The sequence below is a fragment of the Salminus brasiliensis genome, chromosome 9 (assembly GCF_030463535.1).
Source record: "Salminus brasiliensis chromosome 9, fSalBra1.hap2, whole genome shotgun sequence".
In the NCBI taxonomy this organism is placed as follows: domain Eukaryota; kingdom Metazoa; phylum Chordata; class Actinopteri; order Characiformes; family Bryconidae; genus Salminus; species Salminus brasiliensis.
In genome coordinates this window covers 25,876,709-25,903,985 of record NC_132886.1, presented here as the reverse complement: position 1 = coordinate 25,903,985, position 27,277 = coordinate 25,876,709, and positions in this window count along the sequence as shown.

Below are 27,277 nucleotides of genomic sequence, written 5' to 3'. Positions count from 1 at the left end.
CATAATATCTTTTTATCGTGCTCTTGGGGGCCCCCTGGTGGCATTGGGGCCATAAGCGGCTGCATATTTCGAGCATGCCTTGGGTCGGCTCTGTTTAAAGTATGAAAGCAAAGTGGAAGCACATAATAACTGGACTTGGGTGTTGAACTTTAAAAGAAGGTAATTGATTTATACTAAATTCTAAATACAGTGGATGAATTATACAATGGGCATTTTGTATGGAATTCACAAAATTATGTAATAATACCAAACAAAATTACTGGGCTCTATCATCATTGCGCAGGCTTCCAGTTACATTTTGTATTGATCTTAAAACAAATCTATTAACATATAAAACCCTACACGGTACATCTCATTTCCCATTACAAACAATTGTGATTATTAAGATCACAGGGTGCTAGCTTCTCACTAGTTCTTAGAATTCAGAAGGCTTCAGCAGGAGAAAGAGCCTTTTCATATAAAGCACCCCGACTCTGTAATAATCTTCTAAATAATGTTCGAGTCTAGTGTATTTGTGTATTTTATCTTTTGGTACTTCATATTTTGCAGATCCAGGTGCATGCAATTAGAACTAATTCTTTCTCTTAACCTTGTCATCACCTTTGGCTTGCTCACTGGACATTTTATATTTGTGTTGATCTTTAGTTTTATTTATAGATTTCTGTAGTTGCTATGCAAATATATTTGATTTGATAACATTCTTCTGCAACAATATATGATATATTCATGTTTAGTTCTCTCTGAAGCAAATAAACATGAACCTATTGGCACCATGTCTAATGCGAGGAGTAAGCTAGAGAGGTATAAAGCTCCCCAGCATTGAGCTGTTGAGCAGTGGAAGTGAGTTCCCTGGGATGATGTTCCACCATTCAATACTTCTGTGAGAATTTGCAGATGATGGGAGATGGTGACTTTCCAACATCCTGACCTAACACTCTTATCGCTGAATGCAACCAATTCCTCACAGTAATGCTCCAACTTCTAGTAGAATGTCCTTTGCTGGACAGTAGACAAAACAGGATAAACTCATTAATACCCTTGATTTTTAAAAAACACGTAATTGAGCAGGTGTCCCAATATTTTTGACCATATAGGTAAATGTAGTAAAGCATTATGATCTATTTACCTGTCAGGCCCTTGTTATCGCTCCCTCCCCCGGGGTGATCCCGAGCCGCCCACAGGCTCAAATAAGGACTTCATGTTCATGCATGTTTGATTCTGTGTATCATGTTCATTTGCGTTCATGTGTGTTTTGTTCAGTTCATTTGTGTTCACATGTGGTTTGGTTCCGTTGTTCTCGTTCTGTTTTGGATTATTATTATTTGGATTATGACTGGGGGGTACTTAAGGAGTCTTGACACTGCCATTCGGTGCCGAGAATTTAACCAGTTGGAGCCTTCTGGACACCCTGCGGTTCTTCTTTGGTCTCAGATGTGTCTAGGTCAGCTCAGGCGATTCACCCTCATTCAGGAGTAGGTTTTCCCAGCTACTCACGCATCAAGCGAGGCTCGCTCGCTTCCGGTTTGGATACTGAGGTCACCCATGCCCCAGCAAGGTGACCCATGCTCGCAGCAGCGTGCTGCCGTTTCAGGTTTGGTCGGACTTGCCGTTTGGTCTTGCAGCTGGTTTCCCAGCTCTCCTCATTTTGTTATTGAGCGTTGCTCAACGTTACGTTTACTTTATACCCCTCTAATGCCCAGGCGCTGCCTATAGGGTTTTGTTCTAGTCTCCTTTTGGTTTCTCCCCAGTTAGTCTCCCCTTTATCCCCGCACTGCTCACGGCTCCTCCCAGTCCCAGGTTTTGTGTTGTTCGCCATTTCGCTTGTCAAGTTTGGGTTTTGTTTGGTCACAATTGCTCACTGTTTGCTGCCTGACTTGCCCCAGTGGTGGGCAGTGGGGCATGGGGCAGTGGTGGATCAGCGGTTAGAGCGCCGGGTTATCGATAACAGGGTTGTGAGTTCGATTGTCTAGGGAGAGAGAGCAGAGTGGCACAGAAAATTAGCAGACTCTCTCCATGCTGTACTTTTGATTGGAATAAAATGTTTCATGATTGCAAGTAAAAGACGGTGGTCACGAGTCTCCTTTCAAGAGAAATCCTTCCTAGAACACCTCACAAGTAAAACCCCAACCATGAGAGCAGAGATATACAGCAATATGAGACAGAGAGACAAATGGAGACTGGCAGGAAATAAAATAGGGCAATTAGAAGAATGATAGGTGTATTGTGTCAGAAATATGAGTAACTGGTTTGTCATGGGTGGCACCAGGGTGGGCTTGTTTACTGACCTTAACATCTTGTTGAATGCAATCAAATCCTCACTGTAGTGACTTTCCTGGAAAGTAGAGACAGTTACTCCCACAGTAGGATAAACAACAAGGCAGGATAAAGGATAAAAGAAAATAAGAATGGAATCCTCTGGCTCCGTGGTCCAAATTACAAATTGTAGCACTCAGTGTACTGTGTAAAATGCAGTGAAAAGTTCAAAAACCTCTGCCTTTCACTAGCAACCAATCTCTTTGTTTTTTGTCAGAGAAGTAAGAACTAGTAATGTTTAGTTGAAAAACTGAACACTTCACGTCCAATTTTCTTCTTTTGGAATAAAAACATGTTTACATAGTCTTAGATTGCTAATAAATAAAAACACACATCATGTTTTCTCAGTTGCCTATGACCAATGAGTTTGTGTTCCTTTGCCCCCTGGTGGAACAACAGAGACTAACTCTCTTTCGTTGGTAATGTAGTATCCAGGACATTCTAGAATCATTTGGTGGGCTGGCTTGTAACGATAATTGTGCCGGGTCCAGCCAACAGGCTATATGTTTAAGATCCTTGATGTAATGAATTCCACAGCCTGTGAGAACTAACCATTTCACAAAGTAAAACATTTATTTAGGGAAATTTTTGATAAGAACACTTTCACTGGTAAAAGATAATTTGAGCATTTAATTTGAATCTGCCAATAAGCAAAAAGGACAGTGGATACCCTGGAATCTGATACACAGAAACCACGCCCAGTCTCGACCCAGAAGTATCAGGTTAAAAGACAGTAACCCAGGAAGAAAAGGTGTTATAGTTTAGTCTGCAGGAGTAAAAGAGGAGGAAAGTAAGATTAAATAACTCCATCTACCAAAGAAAACCAGCCTTGACCCTTGAGTCCAGACCAAAGCCAGAGGAACTTTACCTGTGGTGCGTGTGGAGACGCTCCCCTTCAGAACAAGACCAGACCCCCACACTCCTCAAGTGGAACAACGCTGACCAAAACCCTCTTGTGTGGTAAGGTGAAACAGCCTTTTTATGCTTACCTGCTTTTAGGTTACCTCAGATAGCTCTTTCTCTAAGCCAGAGTAATCCAATATGTTAATATGCCAATATGTTAAGAGGTGGAAGCAGAAAAGTGAGATGGTGGTAAGTAATTTATTGAATAATATTATCATGTTTTAATAGGGTTAAAACTGTTAACACAAATAAAAAAGAACCAGTTTTAAATGATAACCAACCCAAGAAGAAATAAAAGACAAACACAATATTTGACAGTAAAATCAAGTTTAGCCAGTTGTACTACCCAACACTGTGTGGCTGCTCCTAGCTCTCTGTAGATTGGCCACAGAATTGTTGAGTCATGACAGTATGTTATGACAGCATTTCACATTTACCCAGTTCAGCAGCAACAACCATGTTGGGTGCATTATCAGTGACTAAACGAAATATTTCTTAATCTGCCGTTCCTCTGCTACAAACTTTAACAGCTCAGCCATATTTAGCTCTCATTTACTGTTCTTGTTTTGGAGCACACAAGGTGCTAGCTGCCACTTATCAGTGATAAAATGCGCAGGTACGGTGACAAACAATTCTTTGGAAATGGATGCCCATGCATCATGTTAGATACCCTACCCGTTTTCTTCACTGATTCCATGACTTTGGTTTTGGTCTTATTGTCCAGGATGGGAATCAGTAATGTATATTCAAGATGGGACACTGCATCTCAAAGCACAAAATTGCACAAAAGCCCTGGTTTTTAACAACATCTATGAATCAAATTTTCCCCTACCTCTGTTCATAACCATCTTTTACTTCAGACAAGACTGCTCCCAACCCTTGACTGCTGGCATGAGTGTTACAGGCACAGAAAACTTTTTACAAAATACGCTTTTTTTGCCCAAAATCACGCTAGCAAACAAAATCAAAGCATCATGACAAGCCATAGTTTATAAGCAGAGTCCCTTTCTTCTGATGGAGGGGTACACTTTTAGACTTTGATCACACTGTAAAAGTGGCCCGAATCTGATTTTTTGGGCCATTTTCATACGTGGTATTGACATCCAATACATATCTGATTCATAGCGATGCTCCTCAGTCTAACTAACCAGATCAGAATTCATGCAACGTCAATTAAAGTAACAGACCTAGGGCTGGGTGATAAGACCAAAAATGTGTATCACTGAATTTAAATTTGCTACGACTGGAATGTTATATAGGTTTATGGCGCATTTATATTTAAGTGTTAAAATGGCTGATAATCAGTCACAATTCCCTCGGTTCTGGGCAAAAATTTATATTACACTATGTTACAGTAAAATTGATTTCCAAAAACAACACTATTCTCAACACTATTCTAGTGCTCAACAGTGTGTCCAATAGTGTGCATGAGTAGAAAGAGAAATTAAGCAAAGAGCGAGTTGTTAGAGAAAGCTGCTTGTGTACTTCATGGTTATAATTGTCACAGACTCTGCTGCCTGATGACCTCTCCTAAAGATCGTATAGGACTTACAACGTCTCTGCCTCTCCTCCGTAATTGCGAGGTTAACAGCAGTAGCACCTTAAGATGAAAAACTCGCTGCTAGTGCATGTTTCTGTTTAGGAGTGTGAACTGTTTTGACAAATGTTATATACAGGTTACGTTAAAAAGATGGTGTTAAAAAAGCCTTTGCTGCTGTATGAATACTGCTGTATGAATGTACCCAAAGAGAAATTGTGGTAATCTACACATGCTACTAAATCGACCCAAAGGTTTACATTTCCATTATCCTAATAACACATACATGACACATACATGACACATATTTTAATTCCTTAATAATTCTTCCAAAACACGATTTAAGAATGCCCTCTCCCACCCCTCTAGGCTTAGCAGGAATGCAAATAAGGGAGATTTTCTCATTGTTATAACTGCCATCTGCTTTTTATGGTGGGTCATGAATACCTTTTATGCATCCAATTGATATCAGCACACCATTACTGCTACCTACACAAAAGCTTTAACTAAACCAAGAAAAATATGTATTTAGTTATATATATATTTATCTTACACCAAAAATCATACTAAATACTACATTTTAAAGTACATGAAAGCACTGAGACTTGTGTTTGCTCAGTGATCTTCCAAGTCCTGGTACAGGCAACACAGGTCGTGTAAGCAGTAGTTTGGTCCTGGTATTCTTAATCACTCAGTGTGGAATTAGTGGGGGAGAAAGGGGTGGTTGCTCAATAGGGGAGCTTATGAACTTATTGGCACCATGCCTAATGCCAGGTGTGGACTAGAGGGGTGTGAACTGTGTTCTTTGGAATGATAAATGGTGCTCCATCTAATACTTTGGAGTGGTGCCTATCCAACATCCTGTCCTCACTAATGCTCACTAATGCAATCAAATTGTCACAGCAATGCTCTAAAATTCAGCATTTAACCAAAAATTTGTCTGGACAGAAGAAACAGTTATCCCAACAAAATCAAGATAAACTCTTGATTTTAGAAGAAACAGTGAATGAGCAGGCATCCCAATACTTCTGTCCGTATATTGTATCATGTATGTATATTGACTGTGTGGTTGTATTGATGCTATTGAATATAATGTGTTGTATATGACTCACAATTACGTTTTTTATTTGATTCATAAGTGTTAACTTATGAATTAAATAAATGGAGATTTCATGACTTTGAATTAGTTTTAGAAAGTGTTTGTGTGAGTGTGCATCCCATTGTCAGATCACTTACTCTGCCAAAGTATGTACAGTGTATGTGTATTTCTGATCTTCTGTGTGTGTATGTGTGTGTGTACTGGGGTCTCCACTGCAGCGGATGGCGTTCTGTAGCTGGCTATGCTGGGACATTTAGCAATGCTGATATTTACTGCATAAAGAAAGACTATGTGCAAAATTTTTGCAAAAATGCTGTATGTATGTATTTTGAAATGATCACGTACTTAAAGTGGAAAAAAATGGTGCATTTGTAATACCTAAATTATGTATCTTTTCCGAACTGTAGTTCCTCCCAGTAGTGGATTTACACCAAATTTGCTGATCCAGGACAGCACATAGTAGAGCCATACAAATTAACCCTAGGTGATTATGGCTGTAGAGTTTTGGAACAATCAGTCAAAATAATAAAAACAACAAGGTTTCCACATCTTCGGTGCCAGTGAATTATGGGAAACCAGGCCTAGACCCCTAATGAGCCAAAGGCAACAAGGCAAGGAAAAACTCCATTGGAAGTAAGAAGAGACCTTCAGAAGAACCAAGGCTCAGTTGTGGAACCTATCCTCCTCTGGTTGGTGCTGGATTGTGGAAAGTTACTTTAAGTTTGTAAACATGTTAGTTATGGGAGTATTGAGAGTTGAGAAATGAGAAACTTTATAAAAATATTTATGGTAACAATAGTTACACTCTAGCAGCTGTATTCTGAGCTAATTGCAGCTTATTTAATGATTTGTATAAACTTTCAAGCAGAAGAAGTATCAAACCCAGGACTGACCCTTGTGGAACAGCATATTTTACTTCTGTGTAATAAGAGTAATTAGAGTAATGACATTCTTTTTTTTTTTTTTTTTAAAGGGCTTTAATAGAAAATATTTTTTTTAAGTAAATCAAAGTTTTAGGTACATCCTCAAAATATATTGCAATAAGAGGCAGCCTATCAGGCACTCAGTTTAATTATTTAGTGTTCGTTACGTATTTGAATTTTCTTCATGTTTATGTTGTGTAAAAATATGTACACTGTATTAACATCACTGTTTGTATTCTGATTCCTTAATACAAAATGAATAAATAGAAACATTGAATAACTTTTAAATAGTACAATAGGCAGACTAGGCTCCAATAAACAAAGGTATACAACAACTGTCACAATGAAAACAATCCCAAACTCCAGTTATAAACTATTGGCAATTATACAAAATAATTAAGAGCACAAGATAAGGATTTTTATTTATTTTTTATAGTATATATATTTTAAATACATTCAATTTGATCTTCTGCATTTTTCAGGAATACACGATTAAAAATGGGGAACGTCCCATCAGAATCTAACATGGGCGACCGGCTCAGATGTTGCAAGTGCAACAGAGTCTTGCCTCCATGCACCTCCTTCTCAAATTTATGCCAAATGACTATTCATGGCCGGTATGTTCATGTTTTCAATGGAGGAGAGTACTACAGACCAGTTGGCGAAAATAGTTTATACGAGTGTCCGGACTGCTTTTATAAGCCAATCAGGGATCAAGAAGAAATGATGAGAGAAGAAGAAAGAAGGAGAGAGGAAGAGAGGAGAAGAGAAGAGGAGAGACAGAGAGAAGAAGAGAGGAGAAGAGAAGAGGAGAGGCAAAGAGAAGCTGAAGAGAAGAGACAGGAAGAACTGAATCAAAGACTTGAAGAATCACACCAACAAGCCCAAAAGCAGCGTGAGGAACAGCTGAGCAGGGACATTTCAGAGGAACAGGAGTTCAAGCAGCATGTTCTAAAAAGCCATCTGGATGAGTTTGAGATTAACAATGAATCAGGCAGTGACAGGGATCGGCTTCTAGAAATCCTTTCATTAAAATGCAGCTTCCCGGTTCCGAAACTCAGTCTTGCTCACCTGAGTGCTGATCAGCTTGAGAGCATCATGTCAGCACTGGACAAACTCCTGTTCGAGGAATGGGTCAGTGCTCCTCCATCCCTCAGCACTCTGCAGCACGCTCAGGTCTTCATCACAGAACTGTGGGCCCTGTCTCTGGAGATAGAGGAGGAATTTTCCCAGCAAAGCGTTTCCAGTCAGGCCCAGGAACTGGTGGGGTCCATCAGCCATTTGGCCTGCAATGTTTTTGAGAGTTTCTTGTTGACTCAGGCCCTGTACCTAAACCTCATGCACTTCATTACTGACCATAACAGCTGTGATACTGATGCAGCTCTCCTAGCCAAACGATGGGCTGAGCAGGACCCTTCCACCGAGGAGCTCTATCTTATAGAATTCCTTGGCACACTCACCTTGTCATTACAGAACGTGGTTGAAAGAGCCTCCATGTTCATATTAAAGATGGAAGTCCAGTGCTTCAAGCTTCTCCTCTTTAAACTCACACAGCTAAATGGCAAGGAAAGCCACTCAGATCCCACTAAAAGGCTCCTCAGACTTATGCAAACAAACCAATGGACCCCAGTAGAGGCGATGACTCTGCTCAAAGCACTGTCTGAGAAATATGAAGAGGACGCTCCAATAACTGAAGTGCTCACGTTGGTACAAGTGTATGAAATATCACCAAAATGGACAGATGACTCCGGACACTCACTCATCCAAGCTCTGGACTTTGTTGGCCCTAAAAGATTCCAACAGGATTTCAGAAGGGTTCTCAGAAAGCAGGATGCGAGAAGTCTGGATTCAGCTCTAGCAGAATTAAAAACACTCAGGAATTTGGATGATTCTGTTGTAAACATGATGAAAAACGTTACCACCGGTGTCCTGCAGTATTCAGAAAATGCCCCAAAAGATGAACCATTTATAAAAGATTCCTTTAAATGTGCAAGCCTGAACGCAGAGGACATCCAAAACTCTCTGTCTGTGCTCTGCAAAGCAGTTTTAGACACAAAAGGATGGTGGCCTACAGTGCAGCACATGTTGAGGTGGTGTATGTTGGTGCTAACCGAAAAGTGCAGAACACCAGAACTGGTTGGTGTGGAAGAGGATCCATGTGTCATAGCCATGTTTGCTGCCACACAAGTCTGCATGGGACACAAACTGGACATTGTGCTAACCTCCGACTTTCACTCACACAAGCAAACTGAAGAGTGGTCTGACTTCTACAAGCACCTTGGAATTTCTCTTAACACAAACATGAAGAAAAGCATCATGTCACAGAGTGATGTCTATAAAGCAGACATTGTGTACGGTACCATGGATGACTTTGTCTCTGATTACTTTCAATATGGCTTAGAAGTGATGGAAACAGGGAATCCTCACCTTAGCCGAGGATTTATCATTATTGAAAGAAGCGCCAGTGACTCCTGTAATCTAGAACTTTCAACGCTCAAGGAAAACGATGCCCTGGCGTCTGCTAGAGAGATCTTGCAAAACCTCATGAGTCAATTTCAAAGTGAGGATACTGAACTGAGACATGGGTTTATTAAGGCTTTTTTCCAGGTGCTTAATGCTAACCTAAACAAATGCACAGACACTGACAATAAAAGCATCACCATGTGGCAAAAATGTACTGGAAAAGAACTGCCTTCTGATAAGGTCTACATTCTGACCTTTCTTGAGAATGTCCTCCGAGTGTTTGCTGGAGAAACAGAGAGCGAGAAAAGCAGGGCATCTCTAGTAGGCAAATCATGGTTGGACATTTTTTTTGCCTGTGCAATGCAATTCCACGCCCCAAAAGACATAGTAAAAGAACTCGTCCAGGTGGTGTCCAATCTTGTGGGACAACAACTGTGGTCACCAATAGAAGCCCTAAACCTCCTTGTAGCATTAACTGACCGCCATTACAATGAAGACTGCATTTCCATCATGAAGATTTTACATCTCCTGCAAACATATCAGGTGTCTTCTAAGTGGGCAGATGAGAAGAACCAGCCTCTCCTTAAGCTCCTGAATTCAACAGAAACTGAAAAACTGATCAACCATTTCGAGAAGAGCTTCGGAGATGAGAAGGAAAAAAGCATTGAGTGTCTTGTTGATGAAATACGACAGATGAAAAACATTGATGAACAAACACTGAAGAAATCATACTGTATAGTAACGGCTGTTACAGACATGATTAAATCTGGAGAAATTAAAAAATGCACAGATGTAAAGAAAGCTAGGAATCTGAGTCACAGCACAGACGCAGAAAACCTTAAGGAGATCCTGGCGGTCTTATGCAATGCTGTAAACCAGTGCAATGCTGAAGGGAAGTGGTGGCCCAGAAACACTCAAATGATAAGCTGGTGCCTCTTGGCCTTGTCTGACACTGGAAAGCTCCTGGAGATGGGAACTGGAGAAGGGAAGTCTTGCGTCATAGCAATGTTTGCAGTGCTGCATGCACTTAGGGGTGAAAAGGTAGATGTGTTGTCCAGCTCTTCTGTGTTATGTCAAAGAGATGCACAAGAATGGAAAAACTTCTACTCATACTTTGGCATCACAGTTGACACAAACACAGATAAGACTGAAGACACAGAAAGAAAACACTGCTACCAGAAAGACGTGGTCTACGGAACAATCGAAGCCTTCGCTGCAGATCACCTTCGCCAGATATTCGAGATGAAGGATGTGAGGCCTGATCGCAGCTATCAGTGCATCATCATTGATGAAGTGGATTCACTGCTGCTGGACCAGGGAGTGCAGCTCACCTACCTTTCTAGCCCCATGGACTCCATGCAGCACCTAAACATTATTCTGGCCATGATCTGGAGCCATGTCAGCCAGTATGGCTTCCTGTCAACAGGACACCAGACATTTGTACAGGGATCCCCTACTTCATTCTTCAAGGCCATATTTGACTCAATTGATACAGAAGGAACTGAAATTAATGACCCCATAGATATTTTACAGATTGCTGAAGAATCAAACATTGTGTCAAAAGGATTTACAGAGGACATCTTCAACAGTGAAAAAGATGAGCTTCTCCAAAAACTGAGAACTGTGAGTCAGGATGCAATGGTTGATTTTTTCCAAGAAATTGAGCACTATGTCCCCTATGGCTTTACTGTATACACTTTAGATGACAAAGGATTGCTCCGTCTTAGAAAGCCCAACACGTACAACGACCAGGACATTTTAGATCTTACGTTTCTTGTTTTGGAGGAAGGCTTGTGCTGTCCTCTCTATGATTCTGAAGAAATTCTAATCAAGCCCATTGCAGAACAAATCTCTGAGAAGTTTCAGTACACCCCATGTACAAACATTAAAGACAATATCAGCATCCCTGGATTCCTGAGAAATCTGATAGAGAAGAAAGTGCCCCTGTGGGTTCAGAATGCCTTTCTGGCAATGAGACTGAGGGAAGGACGAGAATACGTGGTAGAAAATGACAGTGTCTGTCCAGTGGACTTCAGATCCACTGGGATTATAGAACTGAGTAAGAAATGGGGTGATGGTCTACAACAGTTTATCGAGATTAAACACAGAATCAAACTGAGCACAATTTCAACCGTCACAAACTACATTTCTAATATTTTCTTTTTTGAAAAATACCAAGGAAAAATATATGGAACAACAGGGACACTTGGGAGTGAACCAGAAATGCTCTTTCTGCAGGACCTATATCCAAATCTCTCGGCCTGCAAAATGCCAACCTTCAACCGGAGGAAATTATTTGAGGTCAAAGGCACTCTGAAGACTTCAGCTGAAGAGTGGAAATCTGAAATCAGACATGTGGTTATGGCTGAAATTACCCCAAATTCATACAGAGGTGGAAGAGCAGCCTTGGTGATCTGTGAAACTATCAACACAGCCAAAGACATCTATGAAGATCTGAAAGGCATCATCCCAGGTGAAATCATTCTCTACTGCCGCAGTGACAAAGACAGTTTGAGCAAAATAGAGAGGGAACTGCTTCCCGGTGATGTCATTGTTGCCACAAACCTCGCTGGCCGTGGCACAGACATAAAAGTCTCCAAACAGGTGAACAACAATGGAGGATTATTTGTGATCCTCTCTTTCCTTTCTGAGAACACACGAGTGGAACTCCAGGCATTTGGCCGAACTGCACGCAAAGGTAAACCTGGATCCGCTCAGGTAATCATGACCACCGATCATCTGATGGAGTCCTCAAGGACAGTGTCTTCTCTGGAGGAAGCAAAGAAGACAAGGGATAGACTTGCAGCAGAAAAGATAACTAACATGACGAACGATGTTGATGAGATGAAACTACGGGAGGACCTATTTTCGGAGTACTGCAAAACCCTTCAGGATATTCACAGGAACACGGATGAAGAGGAAAAAAAAGCTGTTGTCGCCATCTTAAATGAGTTCTGGGGGATTTGGTTGCAAACTAAATCAGAAGAAATTGACCAGCTGAAAAGAAGTGAATTGCAAACAAGCTTGAAAGCTGATTTGTCTCTGGCAAAAAGTCAGTCTCAAAGTCACAGTTCACCGTGTTCTAGCATTTACCACTACATCAAGTTTGGGAATATTGCACTGGACAAAAAGCAATGGGATATCAGTGCTAGACTACTTGAAAAAGCTATGGGACAAGATGAAAGTTGGGCAGCCATAGCATTTTACAGTCATGCGTACTGCACCATTATGCAGAAGAAGGAAGATTACATCGCCAAGACAATAGATGATCTACAGAAAGCACAGGAGTCTCTCAAATACCTAGTTGAGGAATGCCTGGTCTGCCTGCAGTTTGTAAAAATGTCTTCTGCTGTCTCAGCCAACAGTAACTCAACCAGCCTTGAAAAACAGTTAACAACCAAGTGCAACATGTTGAGCTACTTTGATCAAAACATCGGTGAGGCCATGAAGAAGCTGGAGGAGATCAAAGAAAGAGAAAGGGATGCAGGAGCCAAAAAAGCACCCATTTTCTCCCTGGTGCCAAACGCTGATGAAGCTCTCCAAGTTGAGGCCTACAATCTGTACAATCGAGGTCTGAAATATGTCTTTTCTGTGGAAGAGGAGCCTTATTTCCCATGGGAAGCTCTCCTGGTGTTCTTTATAGGGGTTTTGCAGATTATTGGAGGGGTACTGCTCACTGCATTTACTTTTGGAACATTAGCTCAAGTCGGCATGGGGCTGATCACTGAAGGAATATCAGACTGCATGTCCAGCATTGAGTCCATGGTGACAGGTGAATTCAGTTGGAAATCATGGGCCATAGAAAAAGCCATTTCTATTGGTTTATCTCTCATTGGGTTTGGAGTTGGAAAGTTGATTGCAAAGGGATTCAAAGCTACTAAAGTGCTGATTCAAGGATTCGGTAAAAAATTGAAGTTAATGCCAAAGTTTCTCTCTAGACAGGCTAAAGAAGGCCTTAGTGCTGTTACCAAGACAAATATGAAGAATGCATTTAAATTCACTGCAAAAACAATGGCAACGCAAACCAGTAGCTTTCTATTCGGAAAGGCAGAAAAGGCGTTACTAAAAGACATAATTATTGGCATCAAAAATGAGGTGAAAAAGAAAGTTGTTGGTGATGTGAAATCTAACATGGAAAAGGAGCCTCTGGCTGCTTTAGTAGACTCCATCATACTTTCACACCTTCAGGATAAACAACAATTGTCTAATCTCCTGCAGGACAATAACAAAAAGATCAAACTTCTGACCGTTTTCAAAGAGCTAAGCAACAGTGCATTACAGCCATTTTATGCCGATCTCAGCTGGCAAAAGAAGCTTAACTCTTCCATCTCCAGCGTGATTGATAGTGCTAAATCCGAAGCCAAAGGCACAACACTTGCAATTCTGACAGCTATCCAGACCATTCACATGACTTCACTGGCAGCTGATGCCATAAGTTCAGTTCTCAGCCTCTCTGACAAGTTTTTCTCAAACCTTAAAGAACAACTGAATAAATTTAAAACTGAAAAAGGTTTTTCAGAGAAAGTAAAGCCAAGCGAGCTGTCTGCTTCACAAACTGATTTACTGAAAGAATTCAAGCGGGATTTAGCTGACACCATCAGTGCTTTATTAACTGATGCTATGGTAGAAGTATTCAACCAGAAGTTCTCCAGTCACATTGTTTCACGTGTCAAAGTCACAGTACATGGCGTTATTGGCCAATACGTTGAAAAAAATGGCTTAAAGAGTGATAGAACGGAGGAAAAACTCAGAGCTGGACAAAACAACAGATATATTGCACACATGCCAGTAGACCTGAATTATGCCCACAGACCTGCAAAGGAGCCAGGCAGATACTCACAGTCACATGCTGAAAAGATCAAGAACTCCACAACGGCAGGTACTATTCTCGATGTCAAAGTTCTGTCAGAGACCACTGGCACTAAGGTTGTCATTCTAACAGAGAACAGTCATGGCAAGCTAACCAAAATGCAGGAGCTGAACCCTGGCTCGAAGCCTGCCAGTCAAACTGTGACGCTGATCTACAGACCAAAGAGTGCTCAGTACCCAGATGGTCATTATGATGTGAGCATCAATGATCAGACAGTTATTGTAACCAGCAAAGACAAGAGCTGCCTGTTTCATGCTTTAGCACGAGGCTTGAAACCAGAAGCTGGAGAAGAAGAGATCGCTGTGGAAGCAGACCGACTCCGATCTATGGAGGCTGACACCCTACTGAGACACCAGGGCCAATGGGAGCCTTTCATCAAGCGCAAAGAGTGGACGGAAGTAATCAGAGGAGGGGACTGGTACATGGCAGAGGGAGCAGCACCAAAAAGGGTGGTGAAACGTTTGGTAGAAAACAAAAAAGTGCTCAAGAAAGAGGTCGGGAAAGTAGAATTGTACAAAGATTGGAAAAAATGACAGAAACCTAGTCTCCGATATCATGTAATTCAAAGGTAACATGACATTTAATGTATAACTGCAGTGATAGTATGAAAATCGTTAATTGAGGTGTGGGTGGTAAATGAAGTAGATAAACCTTTCTTGGCTGTAGGGCTGTCAAATGAACATATCCAAACATCAACATGTGATTAGTGCAGCTTTCTATTTGAACAGCTTTCAGCTCAGCTTGAAACACAGTTAGCTCTACTGCACTTCTCTTCTGTAATGGCACTTTATTATCCAATTTTACACTTAATTTGATTTCTCTTTTAAATCCATTGTTACCCATGTCTTTAATTTCTATTCTTCCATATTTTAAATGTTTTAATTTGAACTATCTTTGTAGTTTCTCATGTGTATATAGGAGTAAAGGGGGTCCTGTCCTATATGGTATTTAGAAATATTGATGTTTCTTCTGGTATGTTCATCAAGGGAGGGAAAAATACACCAGATTTGATCCAACATGCAAGGTCGTGGGTCACACCACCAACCCCCTTATATATATTAGTAGTAAATGGCTTTCAGTGTTTTAAGTTTTAGGGTATACTACATCAATTTTGCATTTTAACAGACTATGTTAAAAATAGGGAGTGATGGGGAAGGGAATATACATGATAGTTTTTAGCATTGTATCTGCTAATTAAAAGAGTTGTGTTTTTGTGTTTTTCTGTCCATGTGTGCACACAAGCACACCATTAATCAATACAGGCCTTAGGGACTGATGGCACTATGCCAGTGCATCAGAATAAAAAGTATGGTAAAAGGACTGCTGAAGACTTTAGATTAGATTTAACATGAGGCTTGGTGGAAGCACTTCCCAAGTTCACTAATTGAAGACAAGTTAGGAGTTAGCATGCAGCATGGATGGAAAAGGTCACAACTTCTTCCCTTTTTATTTCTGACTAATTTTGTTTATATTCAATGTTTTTTTTTCTTTTATTTCTTTTTCTCTTGCATCAAAACTGTTTTTAACTGGCAAATTCTTTTGAATAAACTGGCGAAAGCAATTTGTGAACTGTTTGACTATTTTATGACCCTGGCACATACCCCTGCCCAGCCCCAAAATGGGACATACAAATTAATCCCATTTCTCACATATTTTCAGTTTCATTCAAGCACCTTGAATGACTGCAGTGTATGAATAGTGCCATATAAATAAACTCTCCTTACATTGCCTTGTCTTAAAAAAGATCTCAGAAATGTGGGAATTCTAACACACTCCATCCAAAACATGTTTGCACCTGACATTGTTTTATTATACTGCTGAATTAACTAATACACTTTATTTTGATGGCCCCCTCGTAGACACTCTATCAGAAAGTTGGTAACAGTGCTTCTGTTGACTAGCAATAAGATATATAGCTTATTAGGTATATGAAGGGTTGTTAACCTACCATAAACAAAAACATTATTATTATTATTACTTTAACAAATTAAGCTCTATAATAAAGAGAGAGTAAAATGTTCTGAGCTGGTAATGGTTGAAGATTATTATATGCAGAACAGCTGTAACTAAATGCATTTTCTTCTAAATAGGCAAAAGTGATGTACTGTCTGTCATAATGACGGTTTAAGCATCACTCAAAGCCAACCGACAAATACAACGACAGCGTGTTTTCAGAGATCATAAAGATTTTTTATTAACGCTGATGACTGGTTAATAACCCGATGTAGATTTCCAAGAGCCATCCTCATGGAACGGTGTGTTCAGTTGGACACAGGTTTAGAAAGACCAGTATTACGGAATTAGGCAGCACCCGTGGGTTCCTGGTGATGGGTAGCTTTTAAAGTGATTTAGCAGACAGGTCAGGAGTATCTTAACCATCCATAGGCTCCATAATGGCAGCTGTATTTGCTGGCATAATCAGATTGACAAGTTGGTACATCATATTTTCTTACACTGCAAATAACCAGACTGACATCAAAGCGCAATTTGCAGTAATCATGTACTGCAAAAATGTAATCAGTGCAATTTTCTGTACTGATGTTGCTATAAGACTGCAGGCCTGAATGAAGCTGCTTTCACCAACCAAAAGTAGTTTCTTTCTATACACATACAGGTAATTTGTGATGCACCATGACTTTAAACAATGTGGTTGCTCAGTGGCATGGTTCAACACATGACTCCTTTATTTTGAGGAACAGTACTGTAGAAAACTGCTTGAAATGGAGCTGTACTGAATGGTTGGCTTCTTGGTAAGTCAAACTTTAAAACATTTATAGACACAATGGTCACAGAAATAACTTGAATCTGACAAAGGTATCTGACATCTGACACCATTCTTGTCCAGGCCTGTTTCATGAGTTTACTTTTTTAAATAATTCTGTTGAAAAATGGTTCAAAATCAATGTCAGATTAATTTGTTCATTTTCATATATTTTTTTATTTATTTATGTCATATTCAAGTTATTGCTGTGACCATTATGGGTTTTTCTTTCATTAACCGAGGGGTACCAACAATTTTGTCAACATTTCTACAGGTGACAGGGCTACCCCCTTAAGCGCTGGCTATTTACTCCATTCCCCAACCTACCGCTCTGCTGCGGAACACTAAAAGGCTGTCAGGTGGGAGATTGCTCTACCTCTAAAAAAAAGTCTGCCAGACTGTAGGAGCTGGTGCTGTGCTACACAGTTTGGTACAACAGAATGGCCTCCCCCTGTAAACTGACTCTGAACCAGATCCACATCTATACCCACCAGATGCTCTTAACCATCAGGCAGCCAGACTGTGCTAGGATGTGATGCATCAATTGTAAATAACCGAAGACATGAAGACATTTAACAAGTTCTTTTAATTTGCTTGATATTTCAGATAGTTTCACTTTTATTTCTCTCAGCTCAGTTGTTAGTTTTTCGATTTGAGTTGGCAGTCTTCAGCTGCATGCTCACTGTCCACATACACAGTCCTCTCTAAAAAAGATAACAATGACAGTTAAACAGTTTAATGAACCATTATAAAGAACACTTAGTTTTGCACCTTAATTAAAAATATATAAAATATTAAAAAATAAGTAAATAAATAAATATCTGTTTCTTCCACGCATCATCAGCCACGTCCGACATGCCTGCCCCTGTTCAGTTCAAGCCCCTTCTGTCCATTAGTGTTCCCACCTGTGCCTCCTCTGTAGCCACGCCCCCTTGTTAGTCTCTGGTGTTTTTCGTGTGTGCCTCGTTAGTCTGTGTATAAGTACTACTTTGTTTCAGCCTTCCTTTATCTGGTCTTGTGCATGTGTGCATTATCATGGTGGCTTGGCTTGGCTTGGCTTGGCTTAGCCTGGTGGAACACTTCTACAATAGCATCAGTTAATAAAGCACTGATGGTGTCAGCTAAATCCTGCTTGAATTCTTTCAGTAAATCAGTTTGTGAAGCAGACAGCTCGCTTGGCTTTACTTTCTCTGAAAAACCTTTTTCAGTTTTAAATTTATTCAGCTGTTCTTTAAGGTTTGAGAAAAACTTGTCAGAGAGGCTGAGAACTGTACTGATGGCATCCACTGCCAGTGAAGTCATGTGAATGGTCTGGATAGCTATCAGAATCCCCCGTGTTGTGCCTTTGGCTTTGGATTTAGCACTGTTAATCACACTGGAGATAGAAGAGTTAAGCTTCTTTTGCCAGCTGAGATCGGCATAAAATGGCTGTAATGCACTGTTGCTTAGCTCTTTGAAAACGGTCAGAAGTTTGTTCTTTTTGTTATTGTCCTGCAGGAGATTAGACAATTGTTGTTTATCCTGAAGGTGTAAAAGTATGATGGAGTCTACTAAAGCAGCCAAAGGCTCCTTTTCCATGTTAGATTTCACATCACCAACAACTTTCTTTTTCACCTCACTTTTGATGCCATCAAGTATTTCTCTTAGTAGCGCCTCTTCTGCCTTTCCGAATCCATAGATAATGGTTTCCGTCACCATTGTCTTTGCAGTGAGTTTAAATGCATTCTTCATATTTGTCTTGGTAACAGCACTAAGGCCTTCTTTAGCCTGTCTAGAGAGAAACTTTGGCATTAACTTCAAATTTTCATCAGCACTTTAGAAGCTTTGAATCCCTTTGCAATCAACTTTCCAACTCCAAACCCAATGAGAGATAAACCAATAGAAATGGCTTTTTCTATAGCCCATGATTTCCAACTGAATTCACCTGTCACCATGGACTCAATGCCGGAGATGCAGTCTGATATTCCTTCAGTGATCAGCCCTATGCCGACTAGAGCTAATGTTCCAAACGTAAATGCAGTGAGCAGTACTCCTCCAATAATCTGCAAAACCCCTATAAAGAACACCAGGAGAGCTTCCCATGGAAAACGAGGTTCCTCTTCCACAGAAAATACATATTTCAGACCTCGATTGTACAGATTGTAGGCCTCAACTTGGAGATCTTCATCAGTATTTGGCACCAGGGAGAAAATGGGTGCTTTTTTGGCTCTTGCATCCCTTTCTCTTTCTTTGATCTCCTCCAGCTTCTTCATGGCCTCACCGATGTTTTGATCAAAGTAAGTCAACATGTTGCACTTGGTTGTTAACTGATTTTCAAGGCTGGTTGAGTTACTGTTGGCTGAGACAGCAGAAGACATTTTTACAAACTGCAGGCAGACCAGGCATTCCTCAAATTGATAAAACACCCCTTACAAATTAGGTTTATTTGCAGAATTTACGAACTTTCAGCAGTTTGCAATAAACCAATCAAACAAGACCAATTTAAATATCTCAACACGACTAATAGAACAAGTGCTTTATTCACATTCAAAACAAAATGCCACCATTAATGACTACTGCAGCCTCATAATTAATCAACCCCCTGAATAGAATCCCTCATAAAAGCACATATTTGCAAATCAGGTGGCAAATCAAGGGCGATCAAATAGATCATTGCCTTACAGAAACGAAGAAAAGGATACACAAGATAACAAAGGCACTGAGTTTTCCTAGAGATACAGTTGGAAGCTAAAGGAAAAGAAAAGAAAGGAAAAGAATGTCACTGGCTACACTACCTGAATATGGCAGAAAAAGGAAGCTATTACCGGTTGCCACCAATTTTTTAGGGAGGCAGGTGGTCAGAAACCCTTGAGTGGCTGCAAAAAACCTGGAGCAAGATTTTGGGGCAGCAGGCACTGAGGTTTCAGTTTGCACAGTAAGGTGCATACTGAATGCTGAAGGTCTCCATGCCTGAACCCGAGCACAATTTGGATTTGGATGCTGTCACTGGAGAGAAGTGCAGTAGTAGAACTAATAGTGTTGTTAACTAACTAGTAGTGTTGAATTTTAAAGTATCTAGTATCTAGTGTAGTTTTTGTCAATTGACCATTTAAGGGCAGCATAGTATCTAAATGCTGCTTCTCCAGGTTTAGGCTTTACCTTCGGCAGGACTATCTATAAGTGATCTGAGAGTTCAGCCCATATATATATATGTGTGTGTGTATATATATTTATATGGATACACCTAAATAAAATGGGAATGGTTGGTGATATTAACCTTACTGTTTGTGGCACATTAGTATATGGGAGGGGGAAAACTTTTCAAGATGGGTGGTGACCATGGCGGTCATTTTAAAGTCGGCCATTTTGGATCCAACTTTAGTTTTTCAATGGGAAGAGGGTCATGTGACATCAAACTTATTGAGAATTTCACAAGAAAAACAATGGTGTGCTTGGTTTTAATGTAACTTTATTATTTTATGAGTTATTTACAAGCTTCTCTTTGTTTACAGCCATTGACATGTCGCAGAGGTTAACACGTGAGGAGCGGATAGAAATTGTGTTAATGTCTGGTGAACGCAGTACTCGGGTCATTGCAGCAGATTTCAATGCAAGACACCCTACGAGACCCATCTCCCATGCTACAGTTAGCAAACTGCTTGCCAAGCTTCGTGAAACTGGTTCAGTGTTGGATTTGCCAAAATGTGGACGCATGAAAACTGTTACTAATGAAGAAACATCAGTGGCTGTCCTAGCTTCATTCAGCAAGAACTCACAGTGTAGCACTCGCCACATGTCACTGGATGACCCAGATCGGCGCACTGAATTTGCAGAATGGGCTAAACAAAAATTGGAACAGGACCCTCAGTTTACACAGAACATTTTGTTCAGTGATGAGGCAAACTTTTATTTGAATGGTGAAGTTAATAAACAAAAACACCGCTATTGGTCTGACACTAACCCACATTAGGTAGATCCCTCCAAGACTGTTGGAACAAAAAAAGAAAGTATGGTATGGTGTGGTATATGGGGTACAAAGATAGTGGGGCCATTCTTTATCAATGGAAACCTCAAGCCCACTGGATATTTGAAATTGCTACATGAGGATGTGTTTCCCTCTTTATGCACTGAAGCTGGCACGTTCCCTGAGTTTTTCCAGCAAGATGGTGCACTGCCACATTATGGGTGTCATGTCCGAGCATTTCTAGATGAACAGTTTCCTGGAAAGTGGATTGGTTGTCGTGGGCCAGTTGAATGGCCCCCAAGGTCTCCCGATCTGACCCCCTTAGACTTTTATCTTTGGGGTCATCTGAAGGCAATTGTCTATGCTGTGAAGATACGAGATGTGCAACACCTGAAACTATGGATACTGGAAGCCTGTGCTAGCATTTCTTCTGGGGTGTTGCTATCAGTGTGTGAAGAGTGGGAGAAGAGGGTTGCATTGACAATCCAACACAATGGGCAGCACTTTGAACACATTTTATAAGTGGTCAAAAACTTGTAAATAACTCATAAAAGAATAAAGTTAAATTGAAACCAAAAATTCTCAATAAGTTTGTTGTGTTACATGACCCTCTTCCCATTGAAAAAACTAAAACTGGATCCAAAATGGTCGACTTATAAAATGGCCGCCATGGTCACCACCCATCTTGAAAAGTTTTCCCCCTCCCATATACTAATATGCTACAAACAGGAAGTTAATATCACCAACCATTCCCATTTTATTTAGGTGTATCCATATAAATGGCCCACCCTGTATATATATACTGATCCTACACCATTAAGCCATTTATACTAGTAAAAACATCCACATTGTTTGCTTGTTTTTCCTGTAAAGTGACTCTACGTTCAAAGGAAAACCTAACCTGAACCTAACCTTAATCTACACCTAAAGCAAATTTGTGGAGCTTTTATGAGCTCCAGAAAGTTTATAAACAGCAGAGATTTCTCCAAAATGATCTTCCTATTCTGTTTTCTTTTTCCAGTTCTTCTTTGAATACATGACAGGCGGGTTGTGTACCTTTTATATTTTGCTCAACAATGCTACCAGTGGATGGGTGAAAAACTCCCAAATAGATAGATATTTATATTTATATATATATATATATATATATATATATATATATATATATATATATATATATATATATTGCTTCATGTTATAATAATCTTCTATGCAAAAAATTATCACCTATGCACCATTAATTAATCAACCGTATGATTAAAAATATCACAAATATCAGAATAAATTTCAGAAATAATTAGAATAGTCTGAAACAAAGTAAGGTACATTATATATACCTTTATGTAACATAGTCAAATAAAATGCATTTGAAATAGCAAGCAATTTCAGATTAATCCCTATTTTTACATTTCTGTGCTAAATATTGAGAAGCAGTTAATATTTGTTTTCTGCAATGAGGCTCTGGATTATAAAACAAAAAAGCAATCATCATTACAAATATCCAGAAAAGGGGTCTAGGGGAACATCGGGGTGGTAGATCATTGAAGTTTTCTTTGTACTTCTTTGCCAACCATATTGTCAGGTGCAAATATTCCGCTGTAAACAGAAAACACATGGATACATTTTTATCTTCATATTCAATAAAAAAGTCATTTGTTATTTAGATGTGAACATTTGATTAAATATACATACTCTAAAATGAGTCATTTCCCCTACTTTAGTTGAGCTACATTATAAATCCCACACTAATTTACATAGCAGCTGGCCTTAATGATTTTGTGCACTGCAGACAGGGCACCAATCACATCAGCCAAGAACAGTTTACACACAAGAGAGTCATCTACTTCATTTACCACCCACCCTTCACTGAACTATTCTCATACTATTACTGCAGTTTTACATTAAATGTCAAGTTACCTTTGGATTAGATGATACTGGAGACTAGGTTCCTGTCTGGATCGTTTTGATTCATGTAGCCCTTGTTGTTGATCCATGTCGTAATGGTAGTGACTTGGTTATTGTTCATGACACCCTTGCCTTGAAGCAGTGTGGACCATCTCTGCACCATATTTAAAGAATGCTGTTGGAAACTCTTTTGAAAAGCATCATGCCTGGTTTTACTTATTGTGGGTTGTTTGAAATTTTTGAACACCTTGTTCCCTCCAGTATATACCATGAATCTGGGCATTGCACCTAGGATGGTCAGTTTGAAGGTGCCCACAACATCATCCTTGCTTATGGCTGTTGCTAAGGTCGTCCTGAATGTTTTTGATTTTGTACTTGGAAACTCACGATGGGTTTCATGTGGCACATAAACAGTTGGAAGTTCAAGGCCATGATATTTTTGTACATTATTAATCAGATTAGTATTCAGAGGAGATGACTTTGTTGCCACTTCAAGCATGGCTTCAGCTAATTTGCTATTCTGGTTTAACTTTCTGGCTTGCAATATACTGTTCACTGGTGGTTGGTGATCTGCATTGATGAATTGTCCAATGCCGACATTTGTAGTCGCATATTTTTTCCAATCTTTGTACTTTTCTATTTTCCCGACCTCTTTCTTGAGCACTTTTTTGTTTTCTACCAAACGTTTCACCACCCTTTTTGGTGCCGCTCCCTCTGCCATGTACCAGTCCCCTCCTCTGATTACTTCCGTCCACTCTTTGCGCTTGATGAAAGGCTCCCATTGGCCCTGGTGTCTCAGTAGGGTGTCAGCCTCCATAGATCGGAGTCGGTCTGCTTCCACAGCGATCTCTTCTTCTCCAGCTTCTGGTTTCAAGCCACGTGCTAAAGCATGAAACAGGCAGCTCTTGTCTTTACTGGTTACAATAACTGTCTGATCATTGATGCGCACATCATAATGGCCATCTGGGTACTGAGCACTCTTTGGTCTGTAGATCAGCGTCACAGTTTGACTGGCAGGCTTCGAGCCAGGGTTCAGCTCCTGCATTTTGGTTAGCTTGCCATGACTGTTCTCTGTTAGGATGACAACCTTAGTGCCAGTGGTCTCTGACAGAACTTTGACATCGAGAATAGTACCTGCCGTTGTGGAGTTCTTGATCTTTTCAGCATGTGACTGTGAATATCTGCCTGGCTCCTCTGCAGGTCTGTGGGCATAATTCAGATCTACTGGCATGTGTGCAATATATCTGTTGTTTTGTCCAGCTCTGAGTTTTTCCTCCGTTCTATCACTCTTTAAGCCAGTTTTTACATAGTGTCCAATAACGCCATGTACTGTGCCTTGGACATGTGAAACAATGTGACTGGAGAACTTCTGGTGGAACACTTCCACAATAGCATCAGTTAATAAAGCACTGATGGTGTCAGCTAAATCCTGCTTGAATTCTTTCAGTAAATCAGTTTGTGAAGCAGACAGCTCGCTTGGCTTTACTTTCTCCGAGAAACCTTTTTCAGTTTTAAATTTATTCAGTTGTTCTTTAAGGTTTGAGAAAAACTTGTCTGAGAGGCTGAGAACTGTACTGATGGCATCCGCTGCCAGTGAAGTCATGTGAATGGTCTGGATAGCTATCAGAATCCCCCGTGTTGTGCCTTTGGCTTCGGATTTAGCACTGTTAATCACACTGGAGATAGAAGAGTTAAGCTTCTTTTGCCAGCTGAGATCGGCATAAAATGGCTGTAATGCACTGTTGCTTAGCTCTTTGAAAACGGTCAGAAGTTTGCTCTTTTTGTTATTGTCCTGCAGGAGATTAGACAATTGTTGTTTATCCTGAAGGTGTGAAAGTATGATGGAGTCTACTAAAGCAGCCAGAGGCTCCTTTTCCATGTTAGATTTCACATCACCAACAACTTTCTTTTTCACCTCACTTTTGATGCCATCAAGTATTTCTCTTAGTAGCGCCTCTTCTGCCTTTCCGAATCCATAGATAATGGTTTCCGTCACCATTGTCTTTGCAGTGAGTTTAAATGCATTCTTCATATTTGTCTTGGTAACAGCACTAAGGCCTTCTTTAGCCTGTCTAGAGAGAAACTTTGGCATTAACTTCAATTTTTTACCGAATCCTTGAATCAGCACTTTAGTAGCTTTGAATCCCTTTGCAATCAACTTTCCAACTCCAAACCCAATGAGAGATAAACCAATAGAAATGGCTTTTTCTATAGCCCATGATTTCCAACTGAATTCACCTGTCACCATGGACTCAATGCTGGAGATGATGTCTGATATTCCTTCAGTGATCAGCCCTATGCCGACTAGAGCTAATGTTCCAAACGTAAATGCAGTGAGCAGTGCTCCTCCAATAATCTGCAAAACCCCTATAAAGAACACCAGGAGAGCTTCCCATGGAAAACGAGGCTCCTCTTCCACAGAAAAGACATATTTCAGACCTCGATTGTACAGATTGTAGGCCTCAACTTGGAGATCTTCATCAGCGTTTGGCACCAGGGAGAAAATGGGTGCTTTTTTGGCTCTTGCATCCCTTTCCCTTTCTTTGATCTCCTCCAGCTTCTTCATGACCTCACCGATGTTTTGATCAAAGTAGCTCAACATGTTGCACTTGGTTGTTAACTGATTTTCAAGGCTGGTTGAGTTACTGTTGGCTGAGACAGCAGAAGACATTTTTACAAACTGCAGGCAGACCAGGCATTCCTCAACAAGGTATTTGAGAGACTCCTGTGCTTTCTTTAGATCATCTATGGCCTTGGCGATGTAATCTCCCTTCTTCTGCATAATGGTGCAGTACGCATGACTGTAAAACGCTATGGCTGCCCAACTTTCATCTTGTCCCATAGCTTTTTCAAAAAGCCTAGCGCTGATATCCCATTGCTTTTTGTCCAGTGCAATATTCCCAAACTTGATGTAGTGGTAAATGCTAGAACACGGTGAACTGTGACTTTGAGACTGACTTTTTGCCAGAGACAAATCAGCTTTCAAGCTTGTTTGCAATTCACTTCTTTTCAGCTGGTCAATTTCTTCTGATTTAGTTTGCAACCAAATCCCCCAGAACTCATTTAAGATGGCGACAACAGCTTTTTTTTCCTCTTCATCCGTGTTCCTGTGAATATCCTGAAGGGTTTTGCAGTACTCCGAAAATAGGTCCTCCCGTAGTTTCATCTCATCAACATCGTTCATCATGTTAATTATCTTTTCTGCTGCAAGTCTATCCCTTGTCTTCTTTGCTTCTTCCAGAGAAGACACTGTCCTTGAGGACTCCATCAGATGATCGGTGGTCATGATTACCTGAGCGGATCCAGGTTTACCTTTGCGTGCAGTTCGGCCAAATGCCTGGAGCTCCACTCGTGTGTTCTCAGAAAGGAAGGAGAGGATCACAAATAATCCTCCATTGTTGTTCACCTGTTTGGAGACTTTTATGTCTGTGCCACGGCCAGCGAGGTTTGTGGCAACAATGACATCACCGGGAAGCAGTTCCCTCTCTATTTTGCTCAAACTGTCTTTGTCACTGCGGTAGTAGAGAATGATTTCACCTGGGATGATGCCTTTCAGATCTTCATAGATGTCTTTGGCTGTGTTGATAGTTTCACAGATCACCAAGGCTGCTCTTCCACCTCTGTATGAATTTGGGGTAATTTCAGCCATAACCACATGTCTGATTTCAGATTTCCACTCTTCAGCTGAAGTCTTCAGAGTGCCTTTGACCTCAAATAATTTCCTCCGGTTGAAGGTTGGCATTTTGCAGGCCGAGAGATTTGGATATAGGTCCTGCAGAAAGAGCATTTCTGGTTCACTCCCAAGTGTCCCTGTTGTTCCATATATTTTTCCTTGGTATTTTTCAAAAAAGCAAATGTTAGAAATGTAGTTTGTGACGGTTGAAATTGTGCTCAGTTTGATTCTGTGTTTAATCTCAACAAACTGTTGCAGACCATCACCCCATTTCTTACTCAGTTCTATAATCCCAGTGGATCTGAAGTCCACTGGACAGACACTGTCATTTTCTACCACGTATTCCCGTCCTTCCCTCAGTCTCATTGCCAGAAAGGCATTCTGAACCCACAGGGGCACTTTCTTCTCTATCAGATTTCTCAGGAATCCAGGGATGCTGATATTGTCTTTAGTGTTTGTACATGGAGTGTACTGAAACTTCTCAGAGATTTGTTCTGCAATGGGCTTGATTAGAATTTCTTCAGAATCATAGAGAGGACAGCACAAGCCTTCCTCCAAAACAAGAAACGTAAGGTCTAAAATGTCCTGGTCGTTGTACGTGTTGGGCTTTCTAAGACGGAGCAATCCTTTGTCATCTAAAGTGTATACAGTGAAGCCATAGGGGACATAGTGCTCAATTTCTTGGAAAAAATCAACCATTGCATCCTGACTCACAGTTCTCAGTTTTTGGAGAAGTTCATCTTTTTCACTGTTGAAGATGTCCTCTGTAAATCCTTTTGACACAATGTTTGATTCTTCAGCAATCTGTAAAATGTCTATGGGGTCATTAATTTCAGTTCCTTCTGTATCAATTGAGTCAAATATGGCCTTGAAGAATGAAGTAGGGG